This window comes from Pleurodeles waltl, chromosome 9 (assembly GCF_031143425.1).
Source record: "Pleurodeles waltl isolate 20211129_DDA chromosome 9, aPleWal1.hap1.20221129, whole genome shotgun sequence".
Classification (NCBI taxonomy): Eukaryota; Metazoa; Chordata; class Amphibia; order Caudata; family Salamandridae; genus Pleurodeles; species Pleurodeles waltl.
Genome location: NC_090448.1, coordinates 279,082,307 through 279,095,076, shown reverse-complemented (window position 1 = coordinate 279,095,076; position 12,770 = coordinate 279,082,307).

The window sequence follows — 12,770 nt, the reverse complement described above, 5'->3', positions numbered from 1 at the left end:
AGTCACCACCTGGATGGAAGCCAGCTGCCTCAAACTCAACTCGGACAAGACAGAGATCCTCGTAATCGGCTCTACCCCTTCCACCTGGAACAACTCCTGGTGGCCCACCGCACTGGGAAACACCACTACTCCACGGACCATGCACACAATCTGGGCATCGTCCTGGACTCCTCTCTATCCATGACCCGCAAAGTCAAAGCAGTCTCAACGTCATGCTACCACACCCTCGGAATCCTGTGAAAGATTTTCAAGTGGATTCTCTTGGACACGAGAAAGACAGTCACCCACGCACGTGTCACCACCAAACTGGACTACGGCAACGCACTCTGTGCCACCATCACCAAGAAACTTCAAGCAAGACTACAAAGAATCCAGAATGCAGGAGCCAGACTCATCCTGGACATCCCCCGACAGAGCCACATCTCCTCCCACCTCAGAGACCTACACTGGCTCCCGGTCAACAAGGGCATCACATACAAACTCCTGATCCACACTTATAAGGCACTATACAACACAGGACCGGCATACCTCAACCACCGCCTCGCCTTTCACACACCCAACAGATATCTCCACTCTTCCCAGCTCATCCTTGCAGCCGTTCCCAAGATCCAGAAAGGCACAGCAGGAGGAAGATCCTTTTCCTACCTTTCAGCCCAGACATAGAACATGCTACCTCTCAAGCTCAGGAAGACAGCATCACTGAAGCAGATAAGGAAGGACCTCTAGACCTGGCTTTTCGACTGTGCAGAACACCCACAGTCAGCGCCTTGAGACCTATATTTACTGGATAACATTTTGCCTGCCTAACAGGGATTTGACATTCATCAGCTTATAATTTCCCAGACGGGGCTAGGTTCTGTCCCAATGAAAGCCTGCGACCCATAGTAGGTGATTTTGAGTTGCTAAAACATGTTGACAATTCTTTATGTGGGTGTAAGGACACTGAGTCCCACATGCACCCTCTATCTTGTCTTTTAACCAAACATAGGACACCCAATAATAAAGGGATACTGGGGTAGCCCTGAGGTATTTTTATTCTAGAGATCATCATTAGGTGCTATCCTAAGATCTCCCAAGAATATACTTGAGCCCATTCTGGTCTACAGGGAGCATGATGAAACCTTATAATGAAACATGCTACTATTAGAGTGGGCGAGGGGCTAAAAAACACAAACAACTTGGCCTATCCTGTGTTCAAAGTTTCCTGAACTCTAATAAAATATCTGCCAATAGAATACCTATGTGTATGTATGAAGAAATTACTCTCTGGGCTTTATCTCTTTTCCTGATTCATCACTAATTTTGTAGTCTGTTGTTTTTGTTGACTGTTATAAATATAATTCAGGAAATACACCAAATTAATTAAAAACAATAGCATTTTCATACCCATTGTTTTAGGTAATATGTAAAAAAGAAAAAAAGTAAACTTCCAAGGGCAATGATAGGAAATAACCTCTTTCTTTTCCCAACTCATTACAAATACAGGGATCAACGTTTCTTCTCCTGGACCCCACCTCCTTTTTGTCCGGCACCTGGTTCTACCAGAGACCCCTTGGACTATGGTGTGTCAACCGATGCTGGGTGGGGACCAATAGTATTCAGACCACTGATCTGGCTCCAAGCAGTTCTCCTCTGCTGTGTTCTCTCTTGTGTCCCCAGGCCAGTTGAATCATTGCTTCCTTCTGATTCAGCATCTAAGATGTTTTCCCAATCTCCTGCTCCTTAGTTGTTGGTATTTTAGCCCAGAGTTTCGATCCTGCTCCATCTGATTTGTTATGTGCTCTCTCTCCTCTCAGCATTCTCCTCTACTCCCCTTCAGAAAGCCAAGTCCTTTCTCTGGTTCTATTTCTTCCTTTCTTTCTTTCCTTCTCTTTATAGTCTGTTTTCTCTTTCTATCCGCACTTCACACTCTTTTCCTTATTTTCTTTTCAGGCCTCTCCCCAATCTGTAGGAAGAGCAGGTTCATCACAGGAATGGCACATCCTATAAGGTAACCTCTTCACATCTTTTCTTCAGTGAAATTCTCTGTTTATTTTTATTGTAAAGCAAAATATGACAACCATACCTAAAATGTCATTATCACTAATCAAACCTTCATTTTATTACTACTGAGTAGTCACAGTAATGATGTCAAAAATGCCATACGGTGTTATTGTATTCATTTAGGGCCAGATGTATCATCATCCCAGTTTGCATTTCCTAAATAGTGATTTTTAAGAAATTGCTATTTAAGAAAAGCAAAGTGGGATGTATGAAAATTGCGATTCGGTAACAGCGATTTATTAAAAGTCGCAATCGCTATTACCAAATCGTAATTAGGTAATGGGACTCCATTCATCCCTATGGGTCAATAGGTGCGAATGGTTTTGCATTACCTAATTTGCAAATTCCTGTTAGGATTTCGCAAAATAGGTAATGCAAACCCCAGGGTGCTGGGGGCCTAAGGCCCCCTTTGATGCACCCCAAAAAATATTTGTGGACATGTAAAGCGCACACATACCCAAATGGCATGTGTGCGCTAGATGTCATTTAAAAAAATGCATTTGTAACGCATTTTTAAAAACTGCACATGCTTACCACCAAACTTGAGTTTGTGGTAATTCCATTTCCTAAATGCCAAATTCGCATTTAGGAAATGCATGATACCTGTGAATAGGTAATCGCACATAGGTATTCCCTATTTGCGATTTCCTATTTAGGGAATCGCAAATTGTAATCCCCTCATCGGAGTCACAATTTTAAGGAATCACTATTTTTGCGATTCCTTAAAATTGCACTGCAAATTCGTTTCATAAATCAAATTTTGCATTCACAAACTGTGGAATTTTGCAGTTCACACTGTTTGCAAATGCAAAATCCTCTGATACATCTGGCCCTGGGGTACCACCAGCACATGGGCTGACCCAGGCTCTGGAGCCTTAGGCTCGCTATACAGGAGGTCATCCTCCCAATAGATCAGGTATGATCCTGGCTCCTTGCCAGCCGCCTGGTCTGCAGCCTGCTGCCGCAAACCCTCCAAAGTAGGGCATGACTTCTGTGCTGCACAGAATGCTTCCCTGGTGGGCCCCCCTTCCTGCTGCCACTGCGACAGCTCAGGGACCTCCCCCAGTTCAGCCACCTGTTCCACTGTATGCTCTGGGGCGTCACCCTCAGGCTCTGCCTCCTCCTTGACCGTGGGAACTTCTGGGTCCGGTTTCCTGCACTCCCTGCCCTTCCTCTTCTTGGCGGTCCCCTGGGCCACTGTTTCAGGATCCATGGGCACTTGATTACCCTGACGGGCTGCCATTGACTGGGTGGATACGCATACCCACCCAGGCAGACCCAATATCTCCAAGTGAGACCTGTGTTTCACCTCCCTCCAAGGGGAATCTTCCAGGTCATTGCCTAGCAAACAATTAACAGGCATGGTTGGACTCACAGCTACCTTCAAGGAACCTGAGACCCCCCCCCCATTCAAAGGGAACCTGTGCCACTCTCCACAGGTGCTCTGATTTGTCTACTGCAACTACTTGGTGAAGTACCAGGGGATCAATCTGCTCTTCAGACACTTAATGGGATAGTTAAAGCTTTTACAGAACTCTTTTAACTGGGCCTTGGTATAGCTATCAAATTTCTCCAGGCCAAAGGCAGCTCCAACTGATGCATCTCCAGATTGAGACATGATGAAAAGTCAACAAAAGTGCAAAGTTCCAAAAAGCAGAAAAGTTCCCAAATTAAGTTCAGAAGTCTATCAAAGATTATCACAAAAATGGATGTAGGGAAAAATCCAAGCAAAAGAGAAAAATCGAAGATCACCAAACAAGTAGTATGCGGTCGCGTAGTAGTCTGCACTCAAAACAGAAGTGTACACTTAATTACTGTGGTGGTCATTACAACCCTGGTGGTCGGTGTTAAAGAGGCGGTAAAACCGCCAACAGGCCGGCAGAGAATTTTTTTTTTAATCACGACCGTGGCGGAAACCGCCAACACAGACAGCCACTTTCACACTTCGACTGCCAAGGCGGTACAAACAAACACCGCGGCGGTAACTGCCAATAGACAGGCGGAGGACAGTGTACCACCCACAGAATTACAACAATCCAATCCGCCTCCTTTTCCGGGGCGGATTCACTGCGAACAAAAACACGGCGGAAACAGGACTTGGAAGGGAAAATGCTCACCTCTACACACCCCACGAGGAACCAGGACGCCATGGAACCGGAACTTCAGATTCTCCCTGCCCTTGTCTTCCTGCTCCTCTACCAGGAGCATGAACGCCGGCGGCGAACACCACGGTGAGTATTGCACCTATGACACAGGGGAGGGAAAAGAGAGTGACACACACACGCAACACCCCACCCCCACCCTCACCGACTACAACACACACACTAATACATCATGATACATTACAGTTACACCCCCCAACCCCCCTGGAAGAATGCAAGGACAAAAGGAAATGAGTCGAATTATTGTAATATATTCAAAGACATGAATCAAAAATATATACATATATAAAGATATTCGCACTATAAACAAATATATACACCAAGAATACAAGTCCAAGGGATTCCACCATCATAGTCCGTGGACCACTGGGCCCAAAATGCATGGGCGAGGCCCACACAAGATACCCGAACAAGATGGAAAGAACACTGCTGGGGCATCAGATAGAAATAAAACAGGCACCTCAGGGGGAAGGGAAGGGGGGCACCTCAGCCGGATGAGTGCACGACGCCAGATCCACGAGGGGCTCCATGCCCATTGATGTACCTGGGGAGTGCAAAGCCACAGTCTCTCAAGTCTCTACAGTGGGTGGTTTGCCCACTGCTTTATCCTGGGGAGTGCAAAGCCACAGTCTCTCAAGTCTCTACAGTGGGTGGGTTGCCCACTGCTGCATTCTGGGGAGTGCAAAGCCACAGTCTCTCAAGTCTCTACAGTGGGTGGGTTGCCCACTGCTGCATCCTGGGGAGTGCAAAGCCACTGTCTCTCAAGTCTCTACAGTCGGTGGGTTGCCCACTGCTTTCTCCTGGTGAGTGCAAAGCCACAGTCTCTCAAGTCTCTGCAGTGGGTGGGTTGCCCACTGCTTTGTCCTGGGGAGTGCAAAGCCACAGTCTCTCAAGTGGATAACAGTCTCCACTGGTTGTGGAGGGGGCTTTGTGCCCAGAGTGCTTCATCCTGCCAAGGACAGAGGTAGTGGATATATCTCTCCATTGGTTCTGGAGGGGGCTTTGTGCCCAGAATGCTTCATTCTGCTCATGGTGGCCTCAGTAGCGTCGGAATCCTTGACGCTCAGTGGCCTGTGGTGCTGGTGGCGGCGGTGTCCTGTTCAGCGGTGCTGGTGGCGGCGGTGTACTGGGCAGCGGTGCTGGTGGCGGCGGTGTCCTTAGCAGTGGTGCTGGTGGCGGCGGTATCCTTGGCAGCCCTGCTGCCTGCCGCACTCCAGAAGCCGGTCACTACGGGCACCACTGCTCCCGCTGATGTTGTGGCTGAGCGCTGGGTTGGGCCCTTGAGAGGCGGGCCCTAGGAGACTGAAGGGGTGGGGGAGGTGAGGGGAAGAGGTCAAGGTTGGACAGGAAAAGTTTTTGGGACACACTGGGACGGGTAGATGGAGGGGGTTTGGGAGTGGAGGAAGAGGTAGTGGTTGTAGGAGGTGTACGTATGGTGACTTTGGGTGAAGGTGCATGGGCTGGAGGCTGTCGTGAGGTGGATGGCTGTTGGGTGGGTGTGTGGCTGCATTTTTGTACCTTGGGAGGTGAGCTCACAGACACACTGGGAGAAGACACAGGGGATGTGTGAATGGTAGTGCAGTGGTGACTGCACGTGAGTGGGATGTGGTGGTGGGTGTGCTGGTGATGGAGGTAGTGGCTGACGATGTACTGCATGCAGGTGTGAGTGGAGACGAGACTGGGAGGGAGGAGGGGGACACAGTGGAGGCAGTTGCTGTTGGTATGTCTGTATGTGTATGATGCTTGCGTGAGTCCCTGTGGGATGTGTGGTGCTTATGTTTGCCTGAGCTTCCCTTGTGTGTTGAGGTGTGTGCATGCTGGTCTGAGGGTATGCTTGGGATAGGCTGAGGTACAGGGGTTTGGGTCTGGGTGGAGGAAGTTGGAGGGGGGAGGCTAGAGACAGGGACAATGGCTGCCATCAGTGCAGAGGCCAGAGTCTGAAAAGCTCGCTGATGGGCTGCCTGACCAGAATGAATGCCCTCCAGGTATGCATTGTTTTTTTGCAACTGCCTCTCTACACCCTGGATGGCGTTCAAAATGGTAGACTGCCCAACAGTGAGGGACCTGAGGAGGTCAATAGCCTCCTCACTGAGGGCAGCAGGGGTGACAGGGGCAGGAGCTGATGTGCCTGGGGCGAAGGTGATGCCCACCCTCCTGGGTGAGCGGGCACGGGGCAAAGGCTGAGGGGCTGCTGGGAGGGCAGTGCTGGTAGGGGGGGGTGGCGGCTGTACCTGTAGATGCAGGGGGCACAGATGTTGCCACCACCACAAGGGAGCTCCCATCAGAGGACGAGTCTGTGTCGCTGGTGTCAGCTCCTGTCCCCTCCGTGGAGCTCCCCTCGCCCTCTGTCCCACTGGTGAATTCAGACTCCGTAGTGTCGCCCTCTAGGGCCATGTGGGATGCAGCTCCCTCCTGCTCCAGTGCCACTGCTCCTCCGCCTGATGATGCTAATGCACACAAGCACAGGGAAACCACAAAAAGGGGGGGAAACAGAAGAAAGACATGTTGAGTGCATGCAATACCGCTACCGTTGGCGGACACTACAGACACAGAAGCCTGCTGCACTAAGCTGTGCACTTGGAGTTCCCTAATCAATCCCAGGGACATGTTTTACAAGGCTATGCCCGATTGCTGCACACATGGATGTCACAGGAGCCTGACTAGGTGTAGTTGGCTATGTACACAGGTGGGTTGGGGTGCCACAGGACCTGCCTTAAGAAGGGACCCTGCCTACTAAACTCGCCCTGGCCTAGGGGAACCCACAGCTCACCTCCCCCACCCAGACACCTCCACTGTGCGCTGAATCAGCTGAATGAGTGTACTCACCCCCTTGTGGCTGCTGTGATGCCCTCAAGCGCCCATCCAACTCCGGGTACGCCACCGCCAGGATCCGGAACATCAGGGGGGTCATGGTGCGACGGGCACCCCTCCCACGTTGGGAGGCCTTCACCAGCTGGGCCTCCGCCGTCTTCTTGCTCCAGCAGCGAATGTCCTCCCATCTTTTCCGGCAGTGGGTGCTCCGTCTGTGGTAGGCCCCCAGGATCCAGACTTCCTTGGCGATGGCACGCCCAATATCGTTCTTCTGGTGGGCGCTGACCTACAAGAATAGTACAGGGGAAAAGGTGAAGATATAAGCGCCCGCACCGTCACAGTCATTGGCCCGCATCCCTACCCTTGCCATGTCGCACATGCACTCACCGTCATTTCAAGCACGCCTCATTCTCCCCCCCCCATTTTTCATCCACACCACTCCAAACAGCCATTGCCCATACAGCATGCTCAGAGTGTACTCACCTGTTTGTCTGGAGGACCGTAGAGTACCGTGTACTGGGGGAGGACCCCATCCACTAGTTTCTCCAACTCCTCCATGCTGAAGGCAGGGTCCCTTTCCCCAGACACACGAGACATTGGGCCTGATTCTAACTTTGGAGGACGGTGTTAAACCGTCCCAAAAGTGGCGGATATACCACCTACCGTATTACGAGTTCCATAGGATATAATGGACTCGTAATACGGTAGGTGGTATATCCGCCACTTTTGGGACGGTTTAACACCGTCCTCCAAAGTTAGAATCAGGCCCATTGTCTCTTCCAGACTGAGGTGACAGCAGCACTTGCAGTGTAGGTCCTCTCCTGTTGGAGATCAGGTATGAAGTGATTGAACAGAGAGAAAATGGCAGTCACGGCCGCAGCGGTGCGTACCATCACCACCGGCGTAAATCATCATTGGCTCCTGGGACCCATAGGGTCCAATGTTAACCAATGCAGTTTTGCGCTGCGGTCTTTGACCGCCTGCCACGATGGTGTACAACGCCAGCGCAATTACCTCATATCCCCTTGTCCCACCTTACAGGTCAGGCAGCCGCCATGTCAGGGGGCCACATGGCATTAATTTTAAATGCGTCACACATATATAGGCCTTGATTATAGATTAAGACAGCCATATGTCGATTTTGAAAAATGTTCATATAAAGTTGTGTTTACGTACTTCAGTGTTGGTTGACTCTCTGCTCGCTGTTCTCCTCCATACAGCACGTCCGCTGGGGCAGGTGAGGAGATGGCGGCATCCTCTGAGATACAGACCGCTGGTGGGCCTGTCGACAATGGAGGTGCGACATGTGATCATCAACTACAGACTTGATCGTGCCACAATCCAGGAACTGTGTGCCCAGTTGGAGCCAGACCTGATGTCAGCTATCCGCCATCCCACAGGAATCCCCCCTCTAGTGCAGGTGCTGCCAGTACTCCATTTCCTGGCAAGTGGGTCTTTTCAAACAACAGTGGCCATAACATCAGGGATGTCCCAGCCTATGTTTTCCAACGTGTTGGCCAGTGTGTTGTCTGCCCTGCTGAAACACATGCAGAGCTACATCGTTTTCCCTCAGGTGGAGGATTTGCCTACAGTGAAAGGTGACTTCTATGCCCTGGGACATATCACCAACATCATAGGTGCCATTGATGGGACACATGTGGTCTTGGTCCCCCCACGCAGGAGTGAACAGGTGTACAGAAACCGGAAGAGTTACCATTCGATGAATGTGACACCACGGAACGCACCTTCCCCCGTAGGTCGTTCCACCTCTTCCTGATGTCATCCCTAGTTCTTGGGTGCTGTCCCACTGCGTTGACCCTGTCCACGATTCTGCGCCATAGCTCCATTTTCCTAGCTATAGTGGTGTGCTGCACCTGTGATCCGAATAGCTGTGGCTCTACCCGGATGATTTCCTCCACCATGACCCTGAGCTCCACCTCAGAGAACCTTGGGTGTCTTTGCCGGGCCATGGGGTGGTGTGGGTGATGTGTGGGGTGGGGTGTGTTGTGATGTGTGGGGTGATATTTAGAGGTGTGTTGTGTAAGGTGCATGGATGTTGTGTGAGTGATGGTGCAGGGTGCCTGTGGATGCTATTGTTCTTTTAAGTGGTGTCTCTCTCTGGCCTTCTGTCGCAATTGTGGTCGTAAGGGTTTGTGGGTGATGTAGGTGTGTGTTTTATATTGTATTGGGTGTGTGGGAGTGGTGTGTGTATGTGTATCAGGTGTGTGTATTTGGAATTGTCCAATGTGGTTGTGTTTTATAAATGTGTGTGTATTTTGAGAGCGGCGGTGTGTACCGCCAATGCAATATCGCGGTGAAATACCGCCACGTGGATTCGTGGGTCGTGATAGTGTGGGCGTATTCCTGTTGCCGTGACGGTGGAGGTTTTGTTATCACCAGTTTATCACTGACCTTTGGTGTGGCGGACTTGTGTGGGTGTCTGGATTTTGGTGGTTTCTGAGCTGTGGGTCATAATGACCGTGGTGGAATTCTGCGGCCACGGCGGTGTGTTGGCGGTCTTCTGCACGGCGGTAAATGGCTTTTACTGCCAATGTTGTAATGACCCCCTGTATGTCAAGTACAAATACAAGTCCAAATCCCAACCGCTGATCACCAATGTTAGAAATGGGGTCTTTGGTTGACAGTCAAGTTACCCCCTGTTCAAGCAAGGACCCTCACTCTAGTCAGGGTAAAAGAGAATCACCCTCAGCTAACCCCTGTTTACCCCCTTGGTAGCTTGGTAGAGCAGTAGGCTTAACTTCAGAGTGCTAGGTGTAAAGTATTTGTACAAACACACACAGTAACTTAATGAAAACACTACAAAATGACACAACTCCAGTTTAGACAAATAGGAAATATTTATCTAAACAAAATAAGACCAAAACGACAAAAATACACAATACACAAGTCAAGTTATCAATAAAAATGCAAAAAGAGTCTTTAAGTAGTTTCAAACGCACACTAACGCAGTCAGCATGAAAAAGTACCTTGGGTGTGTCAAAAATAACCCCGCACGGGCGAGTGCGCGTCAAAAAGGGCTTGCGATGCGTTGATTCCACTCACAAGCAGGACCGTGCGCCGTTTCTCGTTTCGCCAGGTTGAGCGTTTCGTTTCTTCTCTCTGCAGGAGAGCAATGCGTCGATCCGGTCAGCACTCTTGGGTCCGGGCAGGCCTTGCGTTGTTTTTCCACGCACAGCGGTACTTGAGTCAGAAATTCAGCCATCTGAGGATCCGAAAACCCCGCAGCGTGGGTGGGGATCTCCCAGCCTCCGTCAGCGATGCTGCGGGTTGTTTCTCCTGCTCCCTGCGTCGATTCTTCGGTCGCGTTTCCTGCGAACGTAATTTCTCAGCTGCGGAGCTGGCGCGTGTTGTTTCTTCAGCTGCAGATCGGAGTTGCGTCAATCTTTTCCCCACACGCCGCTCTGTGCGTGGATTTCTTCCTCTTAGGCTGCCAGCTTCTCCTTTCAGGGTCCCGGGAACTGGATGGGCACCACAGGGCAGAGTAGGAGTCTCTGCAGAGACTCCAGGTACTGGCAGAGAGAAGTCTTCGTTGTCCCCGAGACGTCAAACAACAAGAGGCAAGCTTTAAATCAAGCCCTTGGTGATTTCTTCTCAAGATGGAAGTCACACAAAGTCCAGTCTTTGCCCTCATACTCTGGCAGAAGCAGCAACTGCAGGATAGCTCCACAAAGCACAGTCACAGGCAGGGCAGCCCTTCTTCCTCAGCTCTTCAGCTCTTCTCCAGGCAGAGGTTCCTCTTGTTTCCAGAAGAGTTTTCTAAAGTCTGTGGTTTTGGGTTCCCTTCTTATACCCAATTTCTCCTTTGAAGTAGGCCTACTTCAACATAAAGGTGGTCATTCTGACCCTGGCGGTCTTTGACCGCCAGGGAGGAGGACCGCGTGAGCACCGCCGACAGGCCGGCGGTGCTCCAATGGGGATTCCGACCGCGGCGGTAAAGCCGCGGTCGGACCGGCACCACTGGCGGGGTCCCGCCAGTGTACCGCGGCCCCATTGAATCCTCCGCGGCGGCGCAGCTTGCTGCACCGCCGCGGGGATTCCGACCCCCCCTACCGCCATCCAGATCCCGGCGGTCGGACCGCCGAGATCCGGATGGCGGTAGGGGGGGTCGCGGGGCCCCTGGGGGCCCCTGCAGTGCCCATGCCACTGACATGGGCATTGCAGGGGCCCCCATAAGAGGGCCCCTACATGTATTTCACTGTCTGCTGAGCAGACAGTGAAATACGCGACGGGTGCAACTGCACCCGTCGCACAGCTTCCACTCCGCCGGCTCGATTCCGAGCCGGCTTCATCGTGGAAGCCTCTTTCCCGCTGGGCTGGCTGGCGGTCTGAAGGCGACCGCCCGCCAGCCCAGCGGGAAAGTCAGAATTACCGCCGCGGTCTTTCGACCGCGGAACGGTAACCTGACGGCGGGACTTTGGCGGGCGGCCTCCGCCGCCCGCCAAGGTCAGAATGAGGGCCAAAGTCTCTTTTGAATGTGAAATCCTGCCTTGCCCAGGCCAGGCCCCAGACACTCACCAGGGGTTGGAGACTGCATTGTGTGCGGACAGGCACGGCCCTTTCAGGTGTAAGTGACCACTTCTCCCTTCCCTCCTAGCACAGATGGCTCATCAGGAAATGCAGACTACACCCCAGCTCCCTTTGTGTCACTGTCTAGTGTGAGGTGCAACCAGCCCAAATGATCCAGACAGGGAATCCACAAACAGGCAGAGTCACAGAAATGGTATCAGCAAGAAAATGCTCACTTTTTAAAAGTAGCATTTTGAAACACACAATCTCAAAATCAACTTTACAAAAGGATGTATTTTTTAATTGTGAGCTCAGAGACCCCAAACTCCACATGTCCATCCACTCCCAAAGGGAATATACACTTTAAACAGATTTAAAGGTACCCCCCATGTTAACCTAAGGGACAGGCCTTGCAACAGTGAAAAACAAATTTAGCAATATTTCACTGTCAGGACATACAAATCACATTACTATGGCCCTCATTCTGACCTTGGCGGTCTTTTCGCAAGACCGCCGAGTTACCGCCGCGGTAAAGACCGCCGACCGCAGCGGTATGCCGCTGCGCGTATTCCGACCGCTGGGAGCGTTCCGCCGGAATACCGCCAGCAGCCACACTGGCGGTCGGCGGGAAAGTGGAGACTGGTCAACCTCCACCGCCACGCCAGCAGAACACCGCCCCCAGAATTACGACCCACATTTCTGTGTGGCGGTCTTCTGTTGGCGGTCTTCTGTTGGCGGTCACATCCCTATGGCTCCCGTCGCCTCCCGGAGGACCAACGCACAAGCTAAGTTGATCGTCCGTGAGGGGAGGGGTGGGGGGGTGTTGTGTGATGTGTGCGTGCATGGGGGTGTGCGTGTGAGTGTGTAGAGGGGGTGTGTGAGTGCGTGCATGCGGGCGGGGAGTGCTGCTGTGCCTATGGGCAATGTGTGTAGTTCGGCGGGTGCGCATGTCGGCATGTATGTGTGCGGGTATGTGTCCCCGTTGTGTATGTGTGTGTGTATGGGGTGTGTATATGTGCATGTTGGGGGTGTGTGCATGTCGGGGTGCGTGTATGTGCATGTCGGGGTGGGGGTGGGGAGGGGGTTCGTACCACCTCTGGGGGGTGGCAGGGGGGTGGAGGGTGTGGGGGGAGGACTCGGGGGGCAGTGGGGGGTGGGGGAGACCCCTATCAGTGCCAGGGAAGGAATTCCCTGGCCCCGATAGTGCCTACCGCCATGGTTCGCATG